The sequence below is a fragment of the Rhinoderma darwinii genome, chromosome 11 (assembly GCF_050947455.1).
Source record: "Rhinoderma darwinii isolate aRhiDar2 chromosome 11, aRhiDar2.hap1, whole genome shotgun sequence".
In the NCBI taxonomy this organism is placed as follows: Eukaryota; Metazoa; Chordata; class Amphibia; order Anura; family Rhinodermatidae; genus Rhinoderma; species Rhinoderma darwinii.
The window spans coordinates 48,974,808-48,991,918 of record NC_134697.1 but is presented as its reverse complement, the minus strand read 5'-3'; the positions used below and the strand labels follow the sequence as shown (position 1 = coordinate 48,991,918).

General features: G+C 42.2%; 1 protein-coding gene across 1 annotated transcript in view; it reads right to left on the bottom strand.

The window, feature by feature from the left end:
• The window catches only part of RPP30 (ribonuclease P/MRP subunit p30), a 63,041-nt gene extending 46,477 nt beyond the window's left edge, over positions 1–16,564 (bottom strand). The window contains exon 1 of the mRNA XM_075841219.1: positions 16,493–16,564. The gene's annotated coding sequence lies outside the window, so the exon portion shown is untranslated. The remainder of the gene's footprint in view (positions 1–16,492) is intronic.
• Positions 16,565–17,111: the final 547 nt, after the last annotated feature.

The window sequence follows — 17,111 nt, the reverse complement described above, 5'->3', positions numbered from 1 at the left end:
TGACAGTAGCACATTACCAGTACGGAGTGGAGGCAGTTGTACACATCAGAGAGTGTAGATAGGGATGCGAGCAGTCTTCGGGGGGAAGGAGGTGGGGGAGCACACACTTCAAAACACGAAAGAGGTGCAAATCTTTCCATTCTACTTTTTCTCTGTGTAGGTTCCACTCCTGATTTTGGCTTACAAATTCTGAAGAAAAATATTGGCCAAAATGCAATTGTGTGAAATGGTCCATATGAACACTTGTCAACAGACCTAAATAGTCAAAGATTGCTTCTGACAGTGCACTGTAAGGCTGGGTTCACACATGGCGGAATTTCACTTAAATTCCGCTGCGGACACTCCGCAGCGTTAATCCGCAGCGGAGCCGTTTCTCCATTGCCTTCCACTTCTATTTAGAAGTGTTAGTTTAGACGAGGCGTAAAATTCCGCTGCGGAGCATAGGCTGCGGAGCGGAATTTGGTGTCCGCAGCATGCTCTGTCTGTTGCGGAGCAGTGGCGGACTCATGGCGGAATTTCTCCATTGACTTCAATGGAGATTCTAATTTCCGCAATGAAGTCCGCAGCTGTCATGCACATGTTATGTGTGCTGCGGATGCGTCTTGCTTTTTTAACTTGACATTTCTTCATTCTGGCTGGACCTATGTATTTCTAGGTCTACAGCCAGACTGAGGAAGTCAATGGGGCTCCCGTAATGACGGGAGCGTTGCTAGGAGACGTCAGTAAATAGTCACTGTCCAGGGTGCTGAAAGAGTTAAGCGATCGGCAGTAACTGTTTCTGCACCCGGGACAGTGACTACCGATCCCAATATACAGCAACCTGTAAAAAAATATAAGTTCATACTTACCGAGAACTCCCTGCTTCTGTCTCCAGTCCGGCCTCCCAGGTTGACGTTTCAGTCTAAGTGACGGCTGCAGCCAATCACAGGCCAAGCACAGGCTGCAGCGGTCACATGGACTGGCGCGTCATCCAGGGAGGTCGGGCTGGATGCCGAAAGAGGGACGCGTCACCAAGACAACGGCCGGTAAGTATGAAATTCGTTTACTTTCACTAGGGAAAGTGCTGTCCCTTCTCTCTATCCTGCACTGATAGGGAGAAGGGAAGCACTTTTCCCGCAGTCCGCAGCAGCTAGTCCGCATCAATTTTCTGCACATTTTGGGCAGATCCGCAGCCGTAATCCGCAACCCGGATTAGGTGCGGCATTGATGCGGACAGTTGCGGAGGAAATCCGCCATGTGTGGCCATGCCCTAACAGGCACTAGGTTCGCACCCAGCGATACTGATCTTTTATGGTCTTTTAGAAGAGTATAAACACCAATCCAAAACTGGGTGCGGACCTGGTGTTATAGTAAAGATAAATACATGACCTCATTTTGTCTGAAAGGGCACGGAATCTGAACTTTATCGCTTTGTACAGTCATCTAATACATATACATATCTACAGCATTTAGTCAGAGGAATATTGATTTCGGGACATATCCATATTAAGTATCCCACAAAAGCTGAAGTGCAAAAATTATCATAAATCTGTATCTAAAAAAAATTATATATTGTTTGAGAGTAGCCATCTTCCAAGATGGATTCTAAACGTGCATTATAATACATTTCCTGGTCAAAGAAAACAAAACTCATTCATTAAATGACATTAATGATGTGACTGTAGTGTAGACATTCAGCTTTATTTCAAGGGGTTTTGCAGAAATATTGCATTAACTGTTGTAAGGGTATGTTCACACGCTTAGCTGGCTTTTACGGCTGAAATGACAGCCTGTTTTCAGAAGAAAACAGCTGCGTCGTTTCAGCCGTAAATGCTCCTCCTCGTAATATACGAGGCGTCTGTGACGCTCGTATATCTTGAGCTGCTCTTCATTGAGTTCAATGAAGAACGGCTCAAATTACGTTGCAAAGAAGTGCCCTGCACTTCTTTGCCGAGGCAGTCAATTTACGCATCGTCGTTTGACAGCTGTCAAACGACGACGCGTAAATTACAGGTCGTCGGCACAATACGTCGGCAAACCCATTCAAATGAATGGGCAGATGTTTGCCGATGTATTGTAGCCCTATTTTCAGACGTAAAACGAGGCATAATATACCTCGTTTAAGTCTGAAAATAGGTTGTGTGAACCCAGCCTAAGGGGGCAGCCCACTGGATCGCTGTCTCCTGGGGTAGACAGGCACTTTTGGCACAGTAAGAACAGACTACAGTCCAGTCACAGTGTGGTACTACTGGCCTCAGCCAGTTTTATTAGGTAGAAAAGCCGTAGCAGAAAACAGATGAATACATAAAGTAAATCCTAGGCCGTCTGGCCACTAAATAAACATGCAGTTCCTAACTACAAAGAGCTGAGCCTAGAGCTCAAACTCCCAAACACACAACCACAGTTGCTTTACTCACATCCAGCTTTCCCAGGAGCCGAGAGAGTGAATGTGAACTCTTCCTCTGTTTAAAGCACACCTCAGCTGTGCAGGTAATTAGCCACAATGCAATACCTGAAGTGGCTAGTGCAACTCTCCCTATTCCAACAACCAGGCCCTTTTACACCAGTTTTCCAGAAAAGCCTTGAGCAAGGAAAACACATTTTCCTTCTAGCTCAATTCCCTGGTTGTTTTAAAATGTATATGACAGGAACCTGGGTGAGATGTATACTCCGTCCACTACTTTTCCCCTGGTCGTGTCACACTGTGCAAAGATAACAGCCATTTTTTACATAATCCCGCTATTTTCACCGGGCTCAAAAGTAATTGGACAATTGACTAATAAGCAGTTTCATGGCTGTGAGGCCTGTTCTCTCATTATTTCATGACAGATTAAAGAGATAAAAGATGTGTATTTTTATAATGCACTGGCGATCTCCGCAACGCCAAAAGGCCTGGAAAAACACGAAAAACAACTAAAGTGGATGATCGCAGAATTCTTTCCTTGGTACATTCACAACATCTAGCCAAGTCAAGAATACTTTTGAGTAGGTTGACATATTATTGTCAAAGTCTTTAATTAAGAGACTTCTTCATGAAGGTAAATACAGAGGGTTTATCTCAAGATACAAACTACTGGTAGCACTCAAAAACAGAAAGGCCAGATAAGGACCAGTTCTGGAACAAGATTCATTGGATAGATGAAACTAAGATTAACTTGAGCCAGAATGATGGGAAGAGAACAGAATGGAGAAGAAAAGGAAGGGCTCATGGTCCAAAGCATACCGCATCATATGTCACACATGGTGGAGGGTGTATTATGGCATAAGCATGTATTTCTGCTAATTTAACTGAGTCAATGCCCATGGTTTTCTGATGATGTGACTGTGGATAGAAGTAGCAGAATGAATTCTGAAGTGTATAGAGCTAGACTCTCTGCTCAGATTCAGTCATTGCAAAACTCAGTCTCTGAAAATGGAGGCACTATGTAAAAAATGGCTGCAATTCCTAAATGGTTAATGCAATATTTTTGTTAAACCCCTTGAATTAAAGCTAACAAGTCTCAATTTCAATCACATCTTGATTGCTTTATTTTAAATTCATTGGGGCAGATTCACTATTGGTGTTGCGCCAGAATTCTAGGAAAAGCTACACCTTTTTTTGGCACAAATAATTTTAGAATAATTTATCAATGAAATGCGTCAAAAAGAACAGATGTTTGTTCATGGCTCATGGCTTAGTGGAAAAGGGGGCGTGACATAAGATGCACCAAAATTGTGCCAACATTTTGTTTTGTAAAAAGTGGTCTTAAGTAAGCCAGCCAAGTAGTGGTAGAAAATTAGACAGGAGTGTCTAAAGAAGCATCACATTTATCATCCATCATGAGCCACTGTGACAAATTGGGTACATTTAGTTTAATTCTAAGCTGTCTGAATTCAGGCCTGTATTAGTAAATCTGCCCAGTGTGGTGGTGTACAATGGCGTAATAATGAAAGTTGTGTCACTGTCCAAATACATGTGAACAATACGTTATTGACTAAGCTTCATTGACCAAGGTTAAAGTATCAAGTTGATTATCTTTCTTTTTGGAAAATGAACATCATATCTAGAAAGATCCAGAATTAAAGATAATTCTTCCTTATAATACTGAACAGCTAATATAAAAGCATTGGCATTTGACTTTGATAGACAAAATGATAGCTTCATATTTACCCAAATTTGTATTTACTGGAGCTCCAATTTTGAGAATACAAGTGGCCCCTATCCTCAGACAGAGACAGGTTAACAACTTTAAAATGATTTTTATAAGTGTGGCAAGTATGTAGACTGCATAATTAGCCCAATATTTTCAAACATAAAAATAATTAATTGAATGCTTGTCCCCCATTGATTAACTGTTAACTCCAGGGGAAGTGCCGGTCTTTCCACATTTGTAGTATTAGGGTGCGCTCACACGTGACGTACTTGCATTGTATTTAGGCTGCGGAAAGCTTTACAATGTATGCCTATGGAAAAAACATTCAGCAACACAAGAACTGGAGAAATCTGTCTGCATTGCAGAATATTTTACCCATAGTCATACAATGTGAGTACATCACGTGTGAGAGCCCCCTTACAGGCTACCATATAGAACATGTTTTCAGAATCTTTCCTCTTTGGTTAATTAACCCCTTAACAACCGCCGTATAGTGTTTTTACGGTGGCCGCTCAGGGTAGTTCTTCTGAAGCGCCACCTTTTTACGGCGGCCGTTCAGAAGTTGTTAAACCCGAATCGGGCGCTCTGCTCCTCAAGCCCAGGCTGTTGTTAACAGCCTCGGGCTTCAGGCCAACGATTGGAGACCAATAGCAGCGGTCTCCAGTCGTGTTTATCCCCTCAGATGCGGTGGTCAATAGCAACCACCACATCTGAGTGGTTTTAGAGCCAACCCATCAGCACCCTGTGATTTGATTGCGGGGTGCCGATAGTTTTTACAGCAGCTGGGGGCATAACAAAGGTCCCCAGGTCTGCCTTTATTGAATGTCTGTCACAGATGCCACTGCAGAAGTATTGCAGTGTATTATAAAAGCGATCAGCAGACCGCATAGTGTGAAGTCCCTCAGTGGGACTAAAAAAAAAGTTAAATAAAGTTTATAATAAATAAATAAAATTCCAAGTAAAAAAAAAAATGAATAACCCACTTTTTCCCCTTACAAAATACTTTATTGTGAAAAAAAAAATTGTAAAGAAGTTACACATATTAGGCATTGTTGAGTCCGTAATGACCCCAACTATAAATGTTTACATTATTTAACCAGCATGGTGAACGCCGTAAAAAATAAAATAAAAACCAATTCCAGATTTGCTGTTTTCTGTTCATCCTGCCTTCAAAAAATTTGATAGAAAGTGATTAAAAAGTCGCAGTTACTCCAAAATGGTACCGATAGAAACTACAAGTCGTCCTGCAAAAAAAGCCATCATACAGCTGCATCAGTAGACAAAATAAAAAGTTATGGCTCTTAAAATATGGCGACACAAAAACAAATCATTTTGAAATAAAAAGTATTTTTACTGTGTAAAAGTAGTAGAACATAAAAAAACTATATAAATTTGGTATCGCCGCAATCATAACGACCTGCTGAATAAAGTTATTGTTATTTATTTCACATGGTAAACGGCGTAAATTTAAAACGCAAAAAAGTATGGCGACAATTTCTGCGTTTTTTTCCCATTACCCCACCAAAAAAGTTAATAAAAGTTAATCAATAAATATATGTATTGCAAAATGGTGCTATTAAAAAATACAACTTGTCACGCAAAAAAAATAAAAATTCTTATATAGCTATGTAGACGTAAAAATAAAAAAGTTATAGCTCTTTGAATGCGACGATGGAAAAACGTAAAAAAATTGCTTGGTCATTAAAGGGGTTTTCCCACGAGGGCCATTTATGACATATCCACAGAATATGTCATAAATGTCAGATAGATGCGGGTTCCACCTCTGGGACCCACACCTATCTCTAGAATGGGGCCCCTAAACCCCGTTCTAGCTTTGTCTGCTATCACCGACTCCCGGCCACTTTCCGACTTTATGGTCGGGAGTTCCGAAAACAGCGTAGCCCACTGAGCTACGCTGTTTCCGTAACTCCCATACTAGTGAATAGCAGTTATGGAAGCAGCATAGCATGCAAGCTACGCGGTTTCCGTAACAACCATTCAGTTCTATGGGGCTTACGAGAAAAACAGCGTAGCTCAGCGAGCTACGCTGTTTTCAACTTCATGGTCGGAAATCAGCCGACACACAAAGAGGTAGAACGGGGTTTAGGGGCCCCGTTCTAGAGATAGGTGTGAGTCCCAGAGGTAGGACCCACATCTATCTGACATTTATGACATATCCTGTGGATATGTCATAAATGTCCATCGTGGGAAAACCCCTTTGAGGTTTAAAATACCTTCTGTATTAAGGTGATAAGGGGGACTTCTAAATGGGCTTATGGACACAATTTGGCTTGATCAAAACGGTGCTTAGAAAAGATGACACTTAGCTTTACCCATAACACATTTTAACCGGTTCCCGACCGCTGGCTGTGTATTTACGGCCGGCAGTCAGGGGCCTTAAAACCCGTGCCATAGACTATTTACCGCACAGATTTTAGCTTGCTGCTCGAGCGATCGGGCAGCTGAATGTCGGGTCTCCGGCAGTCAGTGACTCCCGGGGACCCTGAGGAGAAGATAGGAGAAGATAGCTTTCGCTGCTTCTATCTTCTCTGATCTCTTCTACGCAGCACTCAATGAGCGCTGTGTATATGAATGGAGGCAGCGGCAGTGCCACTTCCTCTATTGGTCCCAGTGATCATGTGACTGGTCACATGATCGCCGGGTGCCGTTAGTGGCAGCATGCTGCTGGGTCTTACTAAACCCAGCACAGCCCTATTCGTGACAATAGTCACTATGAGAGTGAGAGTAATGCTGTGCAGTTACAGTGGAAGAATGTAAAAAACAAGAGCTGAGACCTGCATCTATCTGACATTTATGACATATCCTGTGGATGTGTCATAAATGTCTCTCGTGGGAAAACCCCTTTAAGCCTTAAAATTCTAATATAGCAAAAAAGGATGTGTATAAAAATGATAGAAAAAAGAAACCTGCATTGTCTACCGAAAAAACATCGCAAAAATCATGTCGCTAGCCCAACAAATAAAAAAGTTATAGCAGTTTAACGAACGCGTGCTAAAAATGGTTAAACGGTGTCTGGTCCTGAAGGCTCAAAATAGCCCGATCCTGGACTGGTTAAGAAAAGATACATAGTAGTCCTAGGCTCCAATGTTAAGAGTTTGTATGTGGCACCTTGCAGCATCTATGATGGTCCGAAAATTAGAGACTAAGAAAAAAAAGCATTTAGGGGAGATTTTTTATGAAAAAAAAAAAAGTTATCTTAATCCTCTGCAAATGAAATTGGTGCTATCCAAAATCCACATAGGCATATGCTCTAACCAAACTCTTTTTCTAATTCTGCAAGAAAGTAAGTGAAACATTCTTCCCTATAAACGAACTAAATTATAGCTGCAAGTGTTTAAACCCTCATTCACATGTGTAAAAAAATTTCAGATATTGCTAATGCTAACTATTTATCATGTATTTCATCGGATCTGTCCAGTTTTCTGCTGGTGCCTTAAAGCATAAGATTATTAAAACATTTTTTTAAAAATAGCAGAATCTTACAAAAACCTCATGGAAATATTTATTGGCACTGACTAAGATCTTGAAGAACATTCTCAGGTTGAAAACAGGATTTGCTCCCTTCCAAGATCAGTAGTGTTGGTGGGCAACCCTTCTCCCTCCATAAAAATAAACAAGCATGTACAGACGTGTCTTTCCTTACCTTTCATTATATCTCAACATATCCTGAGATGTGTGGAGCTACATAACCAGCTTTGAAAAAAAACAAACCATGATTTTGCAACAAACTGTCACAAAATGGCTATGATTTATGTGTCTGTGTTACCACCCAAATGGTTGTGATGTGAGTTGCAGCCTGTCAAGGGTTTTGCTAGCATGTTGCGATATTGTATTTAATTTGTTATATGATAAATTAAAAAAACAAATTCAAACAAGGGTGGACACATCTGTATGTCAGAAGAGAAAGGTTTGACGGAACCCATCAACGGAAGTTGATGTGAAAAGGCCCTTATTGGGTTTCAATTTCTTTTTTTCACCCCTTCTCTTTTACCCTTCCCCCCAAAAAATAGTCACATTTAATGACTGCAAGATCCGCCTATGAGTATAGTGAGAGAAGATCTCTGATCCTGTTTCTCAGAATGTGCGCAGTATTGTTTTCTCTAACTAAACATTTACGACTCAAAGGTGCATGCTATCTGGTCTCCTTTATAAACACGGAAAGAGAACATATTTATTAAGTCAGCCTTATCTTTATGTTATATATTTAGAGTCCTTACCTAATTTATTGTACTGTATATTGCATGAATAACATGGTTAAGCATTAGTATCTATAATCTGATATTAAAGGGAAGGTCTCATGTATTCAGTTCTAGCTTCATGAATTAGATTTAAGTATTAGAGGAGAAATGTGTATGTTTTTTTTCTAAATGATACAGCTATTATTTTTTTTTCTGATGGCAAGTTTATCCACCGGAATAACAACAAGCAGAGAGCTTGAAAACCATGAGGAATTAATATAAAATGTATATTGGAAAATGTTACAACTTTAAGTATATAAAAAAAAAAACATTCATCCATGTTCCCTACCTCATTCATTGAAAGTTATGTGAGGCTGGGTTCACACGACCTATTTTCAGGCGTAAACGAGGCGTATTATGCCTCGTTTTACGCCTGAAAATAGGGTTACAATACGTCGGCAAACATCTGCCCATTCATTTGAATGGGTTTGCCAACGTATTGTGCAGACGACCTGTCATTTACGCGTCGTCGTTTGACAGCTGTCAAACGACGACGCGTAAATGGACTGCCTCGGCAAAGAAGTGCAGGGCACTTCTTTGCCACGTAATTTGAGCTGTTCTTCATTGAACTCAATGAAGCACAGCTCAAGATTTACGAGCGTCACAGACGCCTCGCATAATGCGAGGAGGAGCATTTACGTGTGAAACGAGGCAGCTGTTAACAGTCTGTCTTTTCACACGTAAATGCCTCTCATCGTGTGAACATACCCTTACAGTAAATTGTATTATTGACATAGGCATACATTCGGATGGATAACTAATAATATTTACATATATATATATATATATATATACAAAATATATTGTGCGGTTGCAGCGGGTTAGGGTCAGTTCACACATTGCGTAAATACCGCAGATTTTCAGCAACAGAATTAATCTAGGAAAATCCACAGCATAATACAGTAGCGACAAAGTGGATGAGATAAAACAAATGTCATCCACACGCTGCGTAAATAGCAAGCAGAAGAATAGCTAAGAAATTGACCTACGGTGCAGAGTTTTATTCTGCAGCATGTCAATTGTATTTGCGTAAATGCTGCTTATATTTTGCGGGTTTTCCCTATTGAACTCAATGGGAGGTAAAACCCACAACAAATAGCAGTTTTTGTTTTTATCGCAAAAATGCAACTCAGAAAAAAATAAAAATAAATATATATATATATATATATATATACTTACCCAGAAGTCCATGTTCTTCCTCCAGGGCGGCCTGCTGGGATGACGTTTCATCCCATTGACCGCTGCAGCAGTGGTCACCATACCGCCCAACTTTCAAGTATCACAAAGAGGGACAACCGATGTGTCGCGCGTAGCTGCAATTTTTTTTCTTTTAACCCCTTAATGACCGGGCCATTTTGCACGTTAATGACCAAGGATTATTTTTTGTTTTTTCACGGTCGCATTCCAAGAGTCGTAACTCTTTTTTTATTCCGTCTACATAGCCGTATAAGGGCTTGTTTTTTTGCGGGACGAGTTGTATTTTGTAATTGCACCATTTTTAGATGCTTATAATATATTGATTAACTTTTATTAACTTTATTTTAGGAGAGAATTGAAAATAAGCAGCTATTCCAGCATTAATTTTCACGTTGTAAATTTACGCCGTTTACTATGCAGCGTAAATAACATGTTAACTTTATTCTATGGGTCGGCACGATTACGGGGATACCAAATATGTAAAGGTTTTATAGGTTTTCCTACGTTTGCACAATAAAAAGCCTTTTAGAAAAAAATTACTTGTTTTTGCATCGCCGCATTCCAAGAGCCGTAACGTTTTTATTTTTCCGTCGATGTGGTCGTATGTGGGCTTGATTTTTGCGGGACAATGTGTCGTTTTCATTAGTACTATTTTGGGGTACATAGGACTTATAGATTAACTTTTATTTTATTTTTTATGGGGGGAATGGGAGAAAAGAGAGAATTTTGACGTTGTTTTTTGCGTTTTCTTTGGACGCCGTTCATCCGGCGGTTTAATTAATATGTTCATTTTATTGGTCAAGTTGTTACGATCGCGGGGATACCATATATGTGTATGTGTGATTTGTTTTGACACGTTTTATTTGACTTTGACTGTAATTATTTATTTATTTTTTTCACAAACTTTATTTAACTGTTTTACATTTTTTTTTTTTAGTCCCACCAGGGGACTTCACTATGCGATGTGCCGATCGCATATATAATGCTTTGGTATACTTCGTATACCAAAGCATTATTGCCTGTCAGTGTAAAACTGACAGGCAATCTGTTAGGTCATGCCTCCGGCATCGCCTAACAGGCAGATGCTGAAGGCAGACCTGGGGGTCTTTGTTAGACCCCCGGCTGTAATGGAAACCTGACGGCGACCCGCGATTTGTTTGCGGGGGCGCCGATCGGGTGACAGAGGGAGCTCCCCCCTCTGTCAAACACATTAAATGCCGCTGTCACTATTGACAGCGGCATTTAATGGGTTAAACTGCCGGAATCGGCGCGCGCTTCGATTCCGGCAGTTGCAGCAGGAGCCAGGCTGTGTATAACAGCCGTGCTCCTGCCGCTGATCGCGTGGGTACAGTCTCAGTACCCGCGCCATCACAGGACGGATATATCCGTCCTCCTGCGCGAACTAGCAGCTGCTGAGGACGGATATATCCGTCCTTCGGCGTTAAGGAGTTAATCCACGACTCAGACACACGCGGTTCAGCCCACACAGTATCATGTTCCCAAAGTGCCTCCCACACATTATAATGCCAAATAGCTGTCACCATACAGTATAATGCCTCCATAGATGCACCCATACAGTATAAAGCCAACACAGATGCCCCCATGCAGTATAATCCCCACACAGATGCCCCCATGCAGTATAATGGCCAAACAAATTCCCCCATACAACATGCCCATATCTGCTCCCATGCAGTATAATGCCCTCATAACTGCCCCATACAGCATAATGCCCCATACAGTATAATGCCCAAACAGATGCCCCCATACTGTATAATGCCCCCATAGCTGCCCCATACGGTATAATGCCCAATAGCTTCCCCCATACAGCTTAATGTCCACATACAGCATAAAGACCCATAGCTGCCACCATACAGTATAATGCCCCCAAAGCTGCCCCTAGTGTCAGTGCCCACATATAAAGTGCCAGTGCCCTTGTAGATAGTGCCCATGTATATAGTTCCCCTACATAGTGCCACAGTGTTCATGTTGATAGTGCCACACCCCCTTGAAGATAGCACCACCCCCCCTGTAGAGACTACCTCTAGGAGTGGAATCCCCAGTCAGAGCATAAGCCGGGGATTCCGCTCCTAGAGGGAAGCCCTGATGCCACTATCCATATATGGACAGTCACGTCGGTGGCTACTCCTTGAGCGGAATCCCCGTTACCAACTCTGGCATGGGATTCCACTCCAGGAGGAGCCTCTGACGTCAATGACCATATGTGGACAGTGACCTCAGAGGTTTCTTCTAGGAGCAAAATCCTGAGGACGCAGATACAGTTGACATCGGGACATACCCCTGGCCGCCCGGGAAAGCGGGACACCGCCTGTAATGTGGGACTGTCCACTGAATCTGGGTAGGTTGGAAGGTATGGCGATCAAACTATGTAATTTGGTGTTTCTTGGTGAAAACTTCTAGCTCTAACTATACACTGTTAGTTTTTCTGCACTGTGTGTCTTTGTTGATCCTCCATCTTGATGGGACCTGTTCTCCGATATTCTTTTTGGTATTGAGAATGGTTTTCTACAGTAGTTCAGAAGGATTTGCAGAGTTAGACTCTTTGAGGTCTTCCATTGTCTTCTTCTCGGTGAGGATTGCATCTTCCTTGACCTTTCTTTCCCTATCCAGATGTTTTCTTTGGACAGCACTTCTGAGGTGTCACTATCCATATCCAAAAGTTGCTAATCACATTGGCAACAGTTAATAAAGTTTGCTGATCTTTACATTTTTCTTCTTTTCTTTCTAAGAGTCCTTCCCTTTGCAAAGTCATAGTAGAAAGTGCCTCTCCTATTAGAGAGTCGCTAAAGGCAGTGTTTTTTTGTAAAGCAGTTTGACCAGGATATAGCAAGAGGGGGGCAAATGGGTGCAGCTCAGGACAGTTCCAACATGACTGGGTTTGGATTGGGGCAAGCGGGCCAATGAAGGAGCAAGAGGGGGCTATAAGTGGGGAGCAAAATTATAAGTGGGGCTGGGATTGGCTGAAGAGGGCTAGCAGGGAGGTTAACAGCAGTACCTGGTAGGAGGGTGGGTGGAGCTTCTTATTGCTGCCATCGATCCCAGAGCAGTGATGTAGCGCCCACCCTTTAAGTCATTTTAGACAATTGGTGTAAGGGTTTCGCTTTTTCTTCCGGCTGATCACCAGTCGCGGCAGAGGAGGTCAGGGTTGGCACTTATTGAGGTAGTTTGGGGCCCATCGGAGGTATCGGAACCCCTTTTCAATATAGTGGTATGTGGATGGCTGTGTTGTTCCCACTGGGGCAGTCCCAGGGCAGGGGAACAGGTTCTAAAAGAACCTGGAGGCAATACCTAGACAGATTTGTCATGTATTGTATTTGATGCTTATGTATTATTTTGATACTAATAAAAGTTGTATATATTTTCTATGTTAATTATTTAATAGATAGGCTGCTGTGGCCATTATTTGCCATCGTCCTCAGGATGCATATTCAATGAAATAATATAGTCTGCAGGTCACGTTAGGCCTGCAGCCTATAAGATGTTGGGACGGAGTCCCTGCGCAGGCCAGCGTGATGACTTCACTGCATCACGCTGGCCTACGTGAAGTTCCTGTCTGGAGACGGTGGATCGCTCCGTCCGTCGCGGGAACAGACCTGGCTAAGTACAATTATTTATTTATATTTTTTGGGGGTGGGGTGCCTTCCTGTGTGGCGCTATCTACAAGGGGGGAGGCTGTGTGCCGTTAACTACTAGGGGGGCTGTGTGGTGCTATCTACTAGTGGTGGGTGAGCTGTCTGGCAGTATACAGGGAGGGGGCATTGTGGAACTATCTACTAGGGGGCTATGTGGCACTATACAGGGGGGCTGTGTGACTATCTGCAGGGGGAGGGCTATGTGGCAATATATAGGGGGGAGGACTGTGTAGTACTATACATAGGGTGGGCTGTGTGGCACTATCTAGAAGCGGGGGATGGCTGTGTGGCGCTATTTACTAGGGGGGCTGTGTGGCACTATTTACTGGGGGGCTATATGGTGCTATCTACTGGGGGCTGTGTGGCGCTATCTACTAGGGCGGCTGTGTAGCGCTATTTACTAGGGGGGGAAGGGGACTGTGTGGCGCTATTTACTAGGGGGGGGGGGGCTGTTGTAAAGGATCTGCCAGGCACAGCTTCGAGGTTAACGCCCATAGATAATCAGTCTGCACCTGCTTCTAGGTCTGTGAGACTGACTCCATCTTCCACCACTCAGGGTGGCAGGCTTAGGAGTGGGAGAACCTATCACAGCCTGGCCAGACGGAGCTAGCTCCCGCCCTCTGTCTATTTATACCTGCCTTTCCTGTTCCTCCTTTGCTTGTGATTCTTCTCGTTTGGTTTCCTGGCCCTTCTGCAGCTTCTTGTACTATTGTCCTTGCTTCATATTGACCCCGGCTTGCTGACTACTCTCCTGCTCTGCGTTTGGTACCTCGTACACTCCTGGTTTGACTCGGCTTGTTTACTACTCTTCTGCTCTGCGTTTGGCACCTCGTACTCTCCTGGTTTGACTCGGCTTGTTCACTTCTCTTGTTGCTCACGGTGTTGCCGTGGGCAACTGCCCCTTTCTCCCCCTAGCTCTGTGTACCCTTGTCTGTTTGTCTGGCGTGCACTTATTGAGCGTAGGGACCGTCACCCAGTTGTACCCCGTCGCCCAGGGCGGGTCATTGCAAGTAGGCAGGGACTGAATGGCGGTTAGATTAGGGCTCACTTGTCTGTCTCCCCACCCCCGTCATTACAGCTGTATGGCGCTATCTACTGGGGGCTGTGTGGCGCTATCTACTAGGGTGGCTGTGTGGCACTATTTACTACGGTGGTTATAGTGTGGCAGTATTATTCAGTAACAGTAAGGGAGTATTATTCAGTCACAATGTGGTTATGGTATGGCCGTATTATTCAGTAACAGTGTGTGGGTATTATTCAGTCACTATGTGGTTATGGTGTGACGGTATTATTCAGTAACAGTTAGGGAGTATTATTCACTCACAATGTGGTTATAGTGTGGCAGTATTATTCAGTAACAGTAAGGGAGTATTATTCATTCACTAAGTGGTTATGGAGTGGCAGTATTATTTTATTGTGTTGTTATTATTGATTATATTTGTCTTACAATAGTGAGTTGTGTTCAGTAACAGTATGCAGGTAATATTTCATCTGGTATAGTGGTATGATTTAATAACTATATGTACACTACCATTCAAAAGTTTAGGGTCACTTAGAAATTTCCTTATTTTTGAAAGAAAAGCACAGTTTTTTTCAATGAAGATAACATTAAAATAATCAGAAATACACTCTATACATTGTTAATGTGCTAAATGACTATTCTAGCTGCAAACGTCTGGTTTTTAATGCAATATCTACATAGGTGTATAGAGGCCCATTTCCAGCAACCATCACTCCAGTGTTCTAATGGTACATTGTGTTTGCTAACTGTGTTAGAAGGCTAATGGATGATTAGAAAACACTTGAAAACCCTTGTGCAATTATGTTATCACCGCTGTAAACCGTTTTGCTCCTTAGAGGAGCTATGAAACTGACCTTCCTTTGAGCTAGTTGAGAATCTGGAGCATTACATTTGTGGGTTCGATTAAACCAGATCTCAAGCCCATAGAGCTGTTGTGGGAGCAGCTTGACCGTATGGTACGCAAGAAGTGACCATGAAGCCAATCCAAATTGTGGGAGGGGCTTCAGGAAGCATGGGGTGAAATTTCTCCCGATTACCTCAGCAAATTAACAGCTAGAATGCCAAAGGTCTGCAATGCTGTAATTGCTGCAAATGGAGCATTCTTTGACGAAAGCAAAGTTTGAAGGAGAAAATTATTATTTGAAATAGAAATCATTATTTCTAACCTTGTCAATGTCTTGACTATATTTTCTAGTCATTTTGCAACTCATTTGATAAATATAAGTGTGAGTTTTCATGGAAAACACAAAATTGTCTGGGTGACCCCAAACTTTTGAACGGTAGTGCATATGGATAATTTTTGTGAGTGAGGGGGTGATATGTTTTGGGGATTGTAACACTCCTGGATGCGCTAGAAATCAGCAATGCAGTTCTCTGCACACCGCCTTCTCAATTGACTGCATTATTGATACAGTAATTCAGCATTTGGGGCCCCTCTTTGCCCAGGGCCACACTTTGTCTAAAACCGGCCCTGACTACAACTATACCAGCCATAGTGGCTGCTTAGAGGACCCAAGGAGACCCAGCACCGGCCGTTATCTATTGAATTCCAGTTTTCTCTGTGAGCAAAGTGTGTTAAATTAATGGAGAGATCTGATCTGGGGTCTGAGTTGATTTTTTTAAGGTCTGGGATCTGGAATAACTCTGGCATCTGGGCTCTGAATTTATTTTGTTGTCTGGTCTAGCATCTGCATTAATTTTGGCATCTAGTCTGGGGTCTGAATATTTTTAAGGGTCTGGAATCAGTTCTGAATTTATATATTATGAAGAGTATATCTCTGCAGGTATATTTTAAGGCACAGTATATCACTGAGGGCAAATATGTGGCACAGTATACCTCTGGCACACATTAGGCTGATGTTGATCAATTGTCAGCCCATCCTGGAAGTTTTACTTTTTTCTATCACACTAACTTTCACATGAAGCTGGTAAAAGTTTTAGATTTATTTTTAGAAAACACAAGAAAATCAAAGTAATTGTAATTCAAATAAACACCGACATAAAAAAAGGATATTTTACCACTTGATTAGCCCATATTATGGCTGGACATATCCCGGTTCACCATGAATTAAGACCATGTTTTTGCTCCCTGTACTAGATGCTTTGGCAGCCAGGTGATTTCTCCCCAGCACCAACTGCATGTTGTCACCGTGCATTAGCCGGACATTTTTTTTTCTTCAAAGAGCCCATTAATCTCACTTCAAACTGGATTTGTTGACCCAGACCTACAATGTGATTCTGCTGGATCCTTACTTTTTGAACTGACTCCTAGACCTGGCTAAGATTTGTCCAGTTCTAGAGGATATATCTATCGATGTCCGGTGTTAGGATTTTGCCTGTGCCGTCGCCTAGGAATTAAAAGGACTGCAACCTGCAGGTACAAGGAAAAGAAAGTATGCAAAGTCAGATCTGGAGGCTTTATTTATTTAGGGTCTTTACTGTATTTATTCTGGTAATCCCCCTGATGCCTCATCACAAAAAGTTTTCAAGTATAAAACATATATTAGAGATATATAATAATATTTACTTTATACTTAGTAAATTTATTAGTTGTAAGTATGAGGCAGCACTGGGTTCGGTCCCGTTAAACCTTCAGAGTGTTTCCAATATGTCATGAATGGCATGATTTATCGCTGTCTATAGCTTCTGGAAGTTATTCGGTGGTAAAAACATATTGTGAACAAACCACTCCACCTCAGGTTGACCTGGTTTTGGGATAGTTACCAACAGTCCAGAATTTACTGGGACTGTCCCGAATTCACAGAGACAGTCCCGGAAAATTACTGTCCCGGACGTGTCCCGGCACCTGCCTTATGCAATTGTATTTGCATCTTCAGGAGACAGATACAATTGAATATTATGGAAGAGTAGG